Here is a 13,283-nt window from a genome sequence, read left to right as displayed (position 1 = left end):
CATAGGTCCAGGTTTAGGTATAGCCCCCGTACCGTCTAATGGTACCCCCCGATTTTTGTTATTTTGAGGATTTTAGCTACATTTTTTGACCGAACTATTTATAATTTGACATTTGATGTTGCCAGTGGTGACAAGACGTCCCCACCAAAAATGGCCACGGTAGGTCCCTGTTTTGTTATAGGCCCCATATAACGGCTCCTCCCAATTTTTAGCATTTTGGGGATTTTAGTTTAAATTTTTAAACGAACTAGTGGTAATTTGCTGTTTAGGGTTCCTAGCGGTCATAACACCTCTCCACTGAAAATTGTCAATACAGGGGCCTAATTACGTGATTCGATTCGATCGAGTATTTGCTCGTGAAAAAGATTTCGACACGATAAAAAAGCGGCATGACGAGATTCGATCGAAATCGTTGATCGAATGTTTCGAGAGTAACCGGTAATCGAACTATGAAAACCTATGTGTACTATAGGGAATATTATGAAGGTAGATGTAAAAAATGGTGTTTGTTTGAAAGCAAGAACTATAAAAACAAAATTATGAATGAAAAATGTAAATGTTTGTTTAACATTACATTGAATAATAATTTCTGAATGAAGTTGTGCTAAGAAAAAATGAAAATGATTAATTCTTGCAAAATCTTTTTGACATTGTAGTAACAGATTGCTAGTACATCTACCTTAATAATCCTGTCTCAAAATAAATGAGAGAGAGTTTGGTGGGTGTTTTGCATTAGCCTCTCTGAGAGAATATTTCCTTTTGTAAACAACGGGGGATGAAATGTTTATAATGTACTTCACTTATAAAATAAAGGCTATTAATATTAAATATATTTTTTTCTGTTTTGCAAAAATGCTTATTTTTCAACTTTTTTTAATGACTGCAAAACTAATGGTTAATGATTGCTTGCATTTTGATTCTAAATTTATCACAATTTCTAAAAACGACTACAAAGGACTTTTCGCAACTTCTCTTGTTATATTGTCTAAAAAATGCTGCCAATTATTTACTAACATCGTTTTTCTTCTATAAAACGACAACAAACAACAATTTTTACATTTTAAACAAAAAGACAATAAAAAATCTTTCATTTTATTTGTTTACGATAGGCAATTTGGCCTCGAGAAATTACTCGCAAATTTATGCTCAATTATTCGATAATTTTACTCGATAACGAGTGTTGTCATCCCAACTTTGAGTACTCAGGTCGAAACAACTCGATATCGAATCACATAATTAGGCCCCAGGTCTATGTTTTTGGTATAAGCCCCTATATAAAGGTACCACCCGATATTAGGTGTTTTGCGATTCTATCCATACTTTTTGACCGAACTACCTGTAGTTTGACATTTCACCAAAACTTGTCAACATAGATCCATGCTTTTGTATAGCTCTATATAACGGTATATTCCGATTTTTGGTATTTTGACAATTTTAACTATATGTTTTCACCGAACTATCTGTAATTTGACGTTTGAATTTTCCAATGGTCACAGAACTTCTCCACCAAAAGTTATCAACATAGGTGCAAACTTTGATATAGCCCCATATAAAGGTATTCCATCTAAGGTACCTTAAATTGTGGATAGGAAAGAAAATAATATTCCATATTTAGTATCAGAATATTTTATGGTGGAGGGTATAAAAAGTTCGGCTCGGCCGAACTTAACTTTTTTACTTGTTTTATATTTAGTGGGTTTCGGACCGAAATGTGGATACAAATGTTTTATCCGGAAATTGGTTTGGTGCGGCATTCCCTGGTTAAAATATTGAGTTAGTGGATTGATTTCTAAATTATGTAGTAATGGGAGTTTATGCTGGATATCTTTGTTACAGAGAGGTTCGACTGTGAATATTCCCGTGAAACTGTTTTCATAAATTTACCTTACTTACCTTCAAGCCTTTCCCACGGATTCCATATAAAGAAATGAAATGAAACGTCTTTTGGGGATGTTCACTCATTTGATTTGTGTTTCTTTTTTTCATGGTTTTACTTTAGAAGTTTTTTCTTTATTTCATTTTTGGGGGGGATTTTTATTAATTTGTTGTTTTTGTATTTTTTTACTGTTATTAATTGTTTTCTTTTTAATTAAAATTTCTAAATTACTTTTGTTTATGTTTGTTGTTTTTTATAGTTTTTTTTTTTTTTGTTAAATAATTGATTAAGAGAGAATAATAATTTATAATATAATCTTTATAATCATCATCAATAATAATAATATTATTTTTAATAATAATTAACTTTTCGTTTTTTGGTTTTGGTTTGGTTGATTATAAATTGTTATTGTAGTTATTGTTGTTATTATTGGTTTTTGGAAAATGTTCAAAAGATTTATGGTTTGTTGTTATTAATAAATGTCTTTTATTTTGATGTTTTTTATATTTTCAATGTGTTGTTTGGTAATTTCTTTTTTTATTATGGTTTATTCTTTTATTTATCTCACAAAAGAATGGAGGAGGAAGAGGAAGTAGAGGCTAATAATGAAAATGTTATATTTTCTGTTTTGTATTTCCTTTTTTTATATACTATATAATTATGTATAAATATTCGTTACTATTTTGTTAATATTTTGTTCTTTTTGTTCTCACTTTGTATATATAATTTGTTGTAATTTATTTTTATTTTTTTCATTTCTTTGTTAAGATAGAATTAAAAATCTAAAACAAGCAACAGTTCTAGAAGATTACAGGTGTTCGTTTTGTTTGGAAATTGTCACAATATTTTCCCAAAAAAAGAATTGAATAAATAATTTTCTTCCATTAAAGAGAAGGGCAAGTTAGATAAAAAGAGATTTGGTTTAATTTTAGTAGTAGAGTCTGTTAGATAGTTTGAAATTGAGATAGATAGATTTTGTTCGTTTCAAATTACTATTGGCTATTTAGATTTTTGTTAGATGTTGGTTTTTTAAATCCTGTATTTAATTTTTGTAATAGAAATTTATATTTGGTTTTATTGGATTTCATAGAAAATTGTTAAGATTTCTATTTAAAAAAGAAAGAATAATTTTTCTTTAAGAATTTATAGAGTATCTCTTCTATCTTTGTTATATAATTATGTATGTCTTTATATGTGTGAGCTTTGTTATTGTTTATTTTGTTTTAAATTTATACTGTAGAAACTTTTTTCTAAATAAATTTGAACTTATTTCAAAGATTTGTTTAGGCTCTTCTTGTTCATTCCTGTGTCTCGTGTGTGTTGTTGTTGTTTGTAACCTCCATATCCTTTAATTTGTTATTCATTTATTTGGTTTGCGTTGTAGCTTTCATTGACTGTGTTGTTTTTTTTTTTGGTTTTTATTGTAGTGATTGTGAATATTATTTTGCAAAAGCATTTGTTTGTTGCAATTTTATTTTATTATTTTTAATGAGATATTTGTGTGTGTATGCATGTGTATTGATTTATTATTACTGTCAAATTATTATCATTTATTTATTTTTTTTTTCATGTTAATTTTTGATTTGAAAAGAAAATTTTTAAATTTTATTTTTACTTTTTTTCATTTTCAATAAAGAGAAAAATATTGCTTTGTTTGTTTTTTTAAGAACCCAAAAAATATCAATTTCTAAAATACTTTAATAAGAATTAGTTTTCTAAATGGGGAAGTTTCATTGTATTTTAAAAACTGTTGGCCAAATGCGACAAAACCTTAAAAATATATAAAATCGGGAGGTACTGTTATGTTGGGATATACATACCAAACTGTGATGGTTTATTTGCAATATATATTTACTTGCAATATATATACATTACATTTGTCGATTTTTAAAATAAATAAATATGTACTCTTTAACATTTTTAACTACACAGTACAACAAAATCGAACTTTTTTTAAAATTACAAGAAACCCCGCACAGATTATGAAAGAGGACCGAAAAAAAGAAAACATGTGTATCGGCGTTTTGAAAGTTTACGTCGGAAAGTAACCTAAATAGGCGTGGCAAGATCCGCCCATTTCGACAGGTTTTGAAATATTCGACATCAGATTCCCTGGATTCCTTGAATTTTAGGTATTAATTGTGTATGGCAATATTACTGACAACAATGCGGGGTATCTTTTTATGAAAAAAATTAATCCTCATGCGAGTCACTAAACAGGTCTTTTTGGTCCTTTCTTCAAAAACGTTTAAAAACTCCATTAAAATGTGATCGTATCAAAATATACTACAAAATTATTTGTCATAAAATTTTATTATAGGTCCCCGAATACATCAAAACTCTACATCGTACATAAACGGCAGGAATCTGCCAAAAATAAAATCACATTTTAGGGTTAATGTTGCACTTTATCTGAGTTTATTAAGTTTTGTCCCACCAAACTTCATTCTAGATAGAAAACACCAAAGACAAAAATATTCTCTATCAAATTTTAATATAAGTCGCGGAATAAATAAAATATGTATTTACAATATATATCAAGAAAATATATACATCAAGTTTGCCAACAAAATACCCAAATATTTTTTGAATAAATTTGTTTTGTTCTTTTTTTCGAGTTAATGCATGAAAGTAACATGAAATTTAGTTTTAGACGAAAGGTGTTAAAAGAAGAAATATTCTACACAAAATGTCACTGTAAGTCCCAGAACAAACTATATATCTAAGTAAAATACTTTGTTAAGAACATGACGTTACAAAATTAGATATTATATGTAGAAATTATTTGTTAAACTTTTAGACTCTTAATTAAAATTTATTCCATACTGAGTCAAATCTCCTAAAATACTTCACTTTTTGGGGATTGTGCCAAAAGAAGAAATGTTCCAAATCAAATTTCATTACGAGTCTCTGAAAAAAAGAAATTTGTAGCTTTAATATTTAACATCTCCAGAAGCTTTCGCTTTTTATATATGATTTAAGACCGTATTCTACCATTTTTTATTCATATTTTCGTTATCTGCGGTCACAAAATATATTTTATTAATGTTTTTCATAATAAAATCTTTCAGAAGATTATGTGTGCTCGATTCAAAATGTTTTTTTTTTTTTGAATATCTATGGGGAATATATATATAGGGAAAATATTGATAACCTAGATTGGACTTTGAAAATTTACGTATTTTAGTACTATAAACTAAAATAACGTCTGCAGGATAAGTCATAGGTTCCTGATATTGTATGTGAAAATGCGGGGATAGTCTAGGGCTATTGTACAGTGAATATATCCAACATACGAGTCCTAACATCCATGATTTTGGCATGGTCCTTAATACTATAATGATGGCAGCTACTCCTGCTCTGAAAAAATTGTCTGAATTAACCCGCACAGACACGACTGATCTAGAAAGAGGGGTTCAAAGGTACAAGAGAGAATTTTTAAATCAAAATTGAAAACACCAAACATAGACTAATGAATTTAGAGACGACGGATTACTCGCGGTCAAGTCACTCAAACCCGAATTCTTAAAAAAGTTCGAAGACGATTTTTGGGGAAAATGACAATATTTTTTATTTAACATGTAGTCTTTTGCGGGAACAAAATATTTATTAATTTGTATTTTTTGGCATTTTATATTGAATTTCTTAGTTACCACATTCAATTTGAACATACTCGGTGTGAGCATTCCGTCGTCTATAAATTCATAAGACTACGCTCTAAACATTGTAAGAGAGAGCCGTGACGCTTCTCATTGATGAACATCAGGATTTCTCAAGACCAGTGCATCTTTTCAACAAAAAGACAAGTATTTTTCACATAGAAGAACAGTTGGTCTTCACATTTCGTAAATGGAGGCCTCTTGTACTTGAACAAAGAACGTTTGTTCCACAATCCGAACTAAGGATCGATTTCTACCTCCCCCGCTTTCTTGCAATCTCTCTTCCCGATTTGGGGGATAACCGTGGGGTTATCGATGTAATCTTTCACCTGTTCTTTCCTTCGGCCTACAAACTTTTGGTCTAGCGTCAACGAAGATTGGCCTTATATCTTTCGATGAATTCTTCCCTCAAATACAACAAGTACAGCCTTAGCAGAGGTAGCATCAGTGTTTTGTAGTGTGATTTTTGTTTTACGAGGGGTAGCTTTGCCTCCTAAAATAGCCCAAAGTAGCATCTGTTTGACAATATTCTTCTTATTTCGGTGCCGAGGAAGATAATGTGATTAAAATTACCTCAACAATTTACTTAACAACTTCCACAATTAGTTGTTGTTGTAATCGTGTTTTTATATGCTTGTAAGTTCCTTCTTCTGCTTAATCTGGGTCAATCTCTAGTTCCGCATGTACCGCAGACCGACCGATCGCGTTATATGTGGCCAACAAGGTTTCTTTATCTGCACCCCAAGTTCTACCGGCTAGGGACTTGAGGACTTTGTTCCAACATTTCAGCTTGTCGCAGATATCTGTGGTATGGGCGGACGACGTGAACATGCTGTCGAATGTGATATAATTTTTCCATCAGCGACCATGATATTCAACTCTTTTCTCACCTTCGCCGTCCTTGTGATGAACAGAGTGGCCGTAGATTTGCACATTCCTTGAGCGGAAAAAGGTGGTAAGATCGGTTAAATAGGACTTCAGCCTTTCACAAAGTCCCGGGCCACACTAGAATAATTTCACTGAAATTTTAACATGAAATTATGAGTCTCTAGATTGAGTTCCATAGTAGAGTAAAATCATGAAATTGCTCTAATGGGGAATTCGGCCTAAGAACACCTAATTCCATGAAATTTTTTAATGAAATTTACTGTAGTGTGGACCGGGACATATGACATCAAGAACGGTACCTGACGCCAAGATCGTACAAATGTCCGGATACGTTACGATCTAAATACCGTCTGAAGGGGGCGGAATACAGGTAAGGTAAAGATTAAACAGTTCAGGAGATATCTCCCAACCTTGGGAATTCACTGTTCCACTCTGCGGAGCTTGGATTTCTTGTTCCTGACTGGCGTCCACACATATAATTGATTATACAACGTTTCAAGCTTGGCCGGAGGGTTGTCTGCTCAATGTCCTCAAACAGCATGGAGTGCTTGACGGTATCAAAGGCTTTTGATAAGTCAAGCGCCACCATCACTGTTCTGTCACACGGTTTGATCTGGTTGAATCCACGACCAATATGTGTGCGTTCCTGATGACATTCGCAACATCATCCACCGTAAATTGTGGTAGTTCATTCTGGGCAGGAAAAGATCTAATGCGAAGTAGTACTCTTCCGGGGTGCACGACAAACTGTCGATTGAAATACCTTTTGCACCTTTTCGCATCAGTCAGCGTAACGTCGCCAAACGTATCAGCTTGACTCTGGGGGCACTGGGGATGTCACGATGAAGCTCATCACGCTCATTTGCTAGTTCCGCCGCCTTTGCTGAGAAGTTCGGTCTCACTTCGGTTATTTGACCAGCAGGTATATTCCGAGCGGCTGCAACAGGGTTGATGTCTCGGAACGTCTTTTCTGCTACCCGAACATCAGAAGGATTGGGCAGATCTCTGAAGCGGTGATTAGTGAACTCTCCGAAACTCGACCAATTAGCTTTCCCATAATTGGGTTTGCTGATGGAGACTATTATGGGGAGATTGTCTGATCCAAGACAAAAAGGCGGGTTGCCATGCGACTGAGGAATTGTGAAGCTCTCCGTTAATTCTGGTAGGGGCGTCCTCATTGGCTGTGCAAAACGTAAATTTATCAATTTGCTCAGCCAGCACTTTAATCCTCTGGTCGTTTCCGAGGATAACTCATGATGAGCATTACACAGTTTCCACAATTAGTAAATTGCCATCATTGCCATCCCCAGATCAGCGATTCTTGAATATTTAAAATATCCTATACTACTTGTTGTGATCGACATATGATATCGATGTCGGCACATACGAGTAGCTTGTGACTTTTGTTGTATATTTATATTAGCTTCTGACCTTCTCCAGTAGGTCTATTCTGTATCTTTTATCGATTGAAAATTTCTTAAAATTTCTTTTGTTTTTGTAACAACGACAAAACAAACAAATGAAATTGTTGTAAAAAAACAATGAGTAAAGTTGTTGAAAAGTTACTGAATAGGTACCCAGGGGGCCTATTCTGTTACAGAATAGGCTTACAGGATATTGAAATACAACTCAAAAAACTATCTCTTTTTCTGAAGCTTCGTTTGGGAGCCACCGTGATGTAGTGGTAAGCAAGCCCGTCTTGCACTCAGAGGGTCTGCGGTTCTAGATACTTTGTAATATATTTCTTGTAGATTTGTTTTAACTGCAAAAAACATGGTAGTTAGCAGTACCAGATTTAAGCATCTCGATATGCATAAGGGCACCTGGCTGTCTCCAGATCAAAGAACAAATAATCAAAATGATCATGTTATGATAGACGGAAGACATTCATCGAGCGTGTTGGATGTACGATCGTTCCGTGGAGCAAAGGTACGTACCCGTCTACATGTTGCAAATGAAGCACGTACAGATACAACGCGGAAGTTGGACATCGGTAAGCTGCAAACACAATATATAGCCACAGCATATTCCACTCAACTAGCCCAATTGGTTAATGAAAGCATTCCTCGTCCCGATAACATATCAGGACAATGGCAATATATTTTCCACTCCATGCAAACAGTCGCAAAATCCATACTTGGATACCAGAGACCTCCACCAAGGAATCCATGGTATGACCAGGAGTGTTGTGCTACTACGAAAGTTCTACCAAAGAGTTAAACATCAAACTGATGGTTTTGGAACAGGCGCATCCTCCTGTAGAGACCAGCAAGGTAATTTGGTAACTAATATAGTGTGTTCAGATTATGGAAAGAACCTTTTTCCAAACTGTTGGTATCCGATAGTAGCGATGACGGCGAAAATACCACAGATCCAATCCCAGAAGATGGTATTGAATGTATACCGCCCAGCCAAGATGAGGTAAGGACAGCAATAAACCGGCTGAAGAATTATAAGGCGGTAGGAGCAGATGGCCTACCAGCCGAGCTGTTCAAAACCGGAGGCGACACGCTGATAAGGTATATGCATCAGCTAGTTAGCACCATCTGGCAGGAAGAACGCGTACCCGATGATTGGAACCTGTGTATCCTGTGCCCCGTCCACAAGAAAGGAGCTAAGACTGTATGCTCTAACTATAGGGGCATAGGTCCCGATTGCCTACAAGATCGCGTCAGGGGTATTGTGCGAACGACTAAAGACTATGGTCAACGATATAATTGGGACATGCCAATGCGGCTTTAGTCCTGGCAAGTCCAACATTGACCAGATATTTACCCTGCGGCAAATCCTGCAGGCGACTCAAGAGATGCAGATCGACACCTACCATCTTTTTGTCGATTATAAAGCAGCCTTCGACAGCCTACTACGTTCAAAGGTATTCCAGGCCATGTCTTAATTTGGTATCCCCGCAAAGCTCATTCGGCTTTATAAAATTACTTTAACTGAGAGATCGTCAGTTAAGCGATATTGTGCGAACGACTAAAGCCCATGGTCAACGAGATAATTGGGTCATACCAATGTGGCTTTAGACCTGGCAAGTCCAACATTGACCAGATATTTACTCTGCGGCAAATCCTGGAGAAGACCCAAGAGATGCAGATCAACACCTACCACCTTTTTGACGATTATAAAGCAGCCTTCGACAGCCCACTACGTTCAAAGGTATTCCAAGCCATTTCTGAATTTGGTATTCCCGCAAAGCTCATTCGGCTTTATAAAATGACTTTAACTGACACGAGATTCTCAGTTAAAATAGGAAAGAACCTCTCCGAAGAGTTTTGTACCAAGAGAGGTTTCAGACAAGGAGACAGCCTTTCGTGTGATCTCTTCAACATCCTGCTAGAAAAGGTTATACGAGAGGCAAACGTCAAAAGAAGTGGCACAATCTACACCAATAGCCACATGTTACGTGCTTATGCTGATAGTGTAGACATCATGGGACGATCAGTAAAAGAAGTAACTGATACCTTTATGAAAGTCGAAGGAGAATCTGCTAAAGTGGGTCTGGCGGTAAACGGCGGGAAGACCGGTCTGAGTAAGCAGTTTGGGAATAAAGCCACATCTCGTCAAACAAAAAGAAGCATTACAAAACACCGGTACTTCCCGTGCTGATGTATGGTTCCGAAGCCTGGGTACTTGCGCAATCAGACAAGGCAGTGTTTGGTTTGCGTTGACGATGAATATCGACGTCGTATGAACCACGAGCTGTATCTGCTATACAACGACAACAGTATAGAAAACGTATCGAGATGCATCGATTGCGTTGGCTAGGCCATATCATAAGAATGAGCGATAATGAACCCGCTAAAAAGGCGTATAAATTCGGGCCACTTGGTGGTGCACGCAGAATTGGCAGGCCAAAGAATAGATGGCGCAAACAAGTGGATGGAAGAGATGAAAAGGCGCGGTATTCCAGAAAGCGAAGCACTAAACATAGAGAATTGGAGATCTTTTTTTAGTTCGGCTTATGGAACAAATGTTCTGTAATGGGCCAGCTAAGTAAGTAGGCTAAACTCACTACACACTGTGCCACCAAACTCATTACTTAGTAATGTGTAAAATAGGTAGTAGCCTGGTAAAATTTGAAGAAAGTAAAGAAATTATTTTTCATCGCGCTGTTAATACTTGTTTACATTACTTTGTAATCGGTTATTAGGCTCATGTGGCTCCCAAATTTTTGCTGGTACTAATAACGTAACCCCATTTTGGTAGACGTATACAACAATTTCGATATTCAAGTTCGAAACTTCCCCAATAAAATAATAAAATTTAACAAATTGAATTTGCAGGATTGCTCGTATTATATTATGTATTATTTTAATTAGAAGAGTGTGTATTGTATTATAATTTTGTATTGTATTGTTTTTTGTCTATAATATTTATTTGTTTTTTTTTTTTATTTTTGAAAATTTCTAATAACTAAACTAATCTAATATTATTTCTTGTTTTTGTTAAACGTTTTGCAAATTATGTATTTTCTTTTATATAGAGATTTATGTTGTATTATTGATTTGTTGTTGTTGTTCTCTTCTTATATCTTAAATCATTCCTAGCATTTGTTGTTTTGTTTTTTCGTTCTAAATAATTGTTTATTAATTAATGTTAATTAATTGTTGTTCTTGTTGTTGTTTCTGGTTGTTAGCATTTTTCTTTGTTTTTCAGAATATTTTAGAATGGATAAAATGCAGCTATGCTGGAAGTACTAGTAAAATTTAGTATCACAGTATTTTATATAAGATCAAATTTATAATTTTTTTTTCATTTCATAAACTTTTTTCTTGTTGTTGTTTGTTTGTTATTATATAATTTGTATTTTGGGTGTCTAAGTGTGTCGGTGTGTGTTCAGCGATGTCGTTTTAAAGGTTATTTTTCGCAGAAAATGTCGAAGATGGTGATTCGGTATTTAATTGCATTTTATACCTCAAGGTGTGCAGTCGCTATAAGCGCAGTACCGTTCCTCTAGAATTCATGATATCGATAATGAATCCAGTTTAGTCTACAGATTTTACAAAAAATACGTCAGCAAGACATGACTCGCTTTTATTTCCACAAGAATTCATCCTCCTGAACCCCATAACAGCACATGTTGCAAAGTATTTTTAAAAAGTGACATTTTTTGTGTATTTCTGCGGCTAATTTAATGTTGATTTTTGACTCCAGAATTCACTACCATCCTTGATTAACATCCCTTCAAAACGACAACTCTAATATCTTGCAATGATGCATGTTTATCGTGTGTGTGTGTGTAATGTGATATTGCTTACTATTGTATTGCCATGTAATCATTAAGGTAATGTATGCATGTGGAAGGAAGGTGTACCATGAGTGTAACTTCTGTTATAATTTGGAAGATGATTGACCTTTTGTTGTTGTTGTATTTTTGGAAAACAGTTTTGTTCATTTTTTTCCTTCGTTAAAGCTACTACAAATGTTAAGACCTTGTTGTGATTAATTTTCTTCGTATTACTTTTTTTTGTTTATAGAAAAAGAGACTACTATTTTGTTTGTTCTTAACTAATTTAAGTTACAATTCGTTATCGTTTTAAAGCCTTTTACTGTTTATTATTTTTGTTTACGTCATTGGTTACAAATTGTTTATTTTTTGGTTTGGAAGATGATAAGCACAACAATTGGGTGTTTTGTGTTACGGGGTAGGAGCCAAGAAAAAAAATGCTAAATTAATAGGGAAATATTAAAAAGTTATTAAAAAAATTTGAAATTATAATAAATTAAATAAAATCATATTTTACAAAAATAATTACTTTAAAGTGTGGACTTAGTCTTAATTAAATCACTTTGAAATGTGTGGCAAAATGTATGTCTCGATCTCCTCGATTAGGAGATTTTAGGCTATATAAATCAAAGTCATTATGTGTGTTCGTGTACTCAAAATTTGTACATATTGTTACTGGATGTTGTTCGTTCACTCTACAGTACAATGCAAAAGACCTTAGTTGATTACAAGAAGTTACTGGACTTGTACAAATTTGTAAAATTATTGAGTAAGCGAACACACCTATTTACAGATTCAACTATTACCCAAATGATGAAAAGCATTGGATTCTATTTCTAAAAAAGTTTTCTAATAATCTGCAAAATAATCGTTAAGAACTCATGAAATGAATCATGGGTGCAATTGATTTCTCATGGCCAGAGATGGCCCAGCAGAAACTGTGAAAAACGTCGCCATACCATCATTCCATATTTATGCCTGGTGAGGGTGCGAGGAAAACGAATGTTTGTAGCGTAACATTCCTCATTTTTGACCGATGATGATGATGTTCGAAAAAAAAATATTTTTTAAAAAATCCACGTTTGATGGTTAGATGAAAAAATATTTTTTAAAAAATCCACGTTTGATGGTTAGATGAAAAAATATTTTTTAAAAAATCCACGTTTGATGGTTAGATGAAAAAATATTTTTTAAAAAATCCACGTTTGATGGTTAGATGAAAAAATATTTTTTAAAAAATCCACGTTTGATGGTTAGATAAAAAAATATTTTTTAAAAAATCCACGTTTGATGGTTAGATGAAAAAATATTTTTTAAAAAATCCACGTTTGATGGTTAGATGAAAAAATATTTTTTAAAAAATCCACGTTTGATGGTTAGATGAAAAAATATTTTTTAAAAAATCCACGTTTCATGGTCAGATGAAAAAATATTTTTTTTAAAAAATCCACGTTTGATGGTTAGATGAAAAAATATTTTTTAAAAAATCCACGTTTGATGGTTAGATGAAAAAATATTTTTTAAAAAATCCACGTTTGATGGTTAGATGAAAAAATATTTTTTAAAAAATCCACGTCTGATGGTTACATTAAAAAATATTTTTAAAAAAATCCACGTCTGATGGTTA

At 33.7% G+C, this 13,283-nt stretch overlaps 1 long non-coding RNA gene across 1 annotated transcript; it reads left to right on the top strand.

Annotated features, from left to right (window-relative positions):
• Positions 1 to 1,952: 1,952 nt before the first annotated feature.
• Positions 1,953 to 12,681, top strand: LOC141399066 (uncharacterized). The gene is made up of 2 exons (XR_012411759.1): positions 1,953 to 12,295; positions 12,450 to 12,681. It is a non-coding gene; the product is annotated as an uncharacterized lncRNA (long non-coding RNA).
• Positions 12,682 to 13,283: the final 602 nt, after the last annotated feature.

Source organism: Musca autumnalis, unplaced genomic scaffold, assembly GCF_047663935.1.
Source record: "Musca autumnalis isolate F117 unplaced genomic scaffold, ASM4766393v1 scaffold_3, whole genome shotgun sequence".
NCBI lineage: Eukaryota > Metazoa > Arthropoda > Insecta > Diptera > Muscidae > Musca > Musca autumnalis.
Note: the sequence above shows the minus strand (reverse complement) of the source record. Positions and strands in the feature narration are given on the sequence as shown.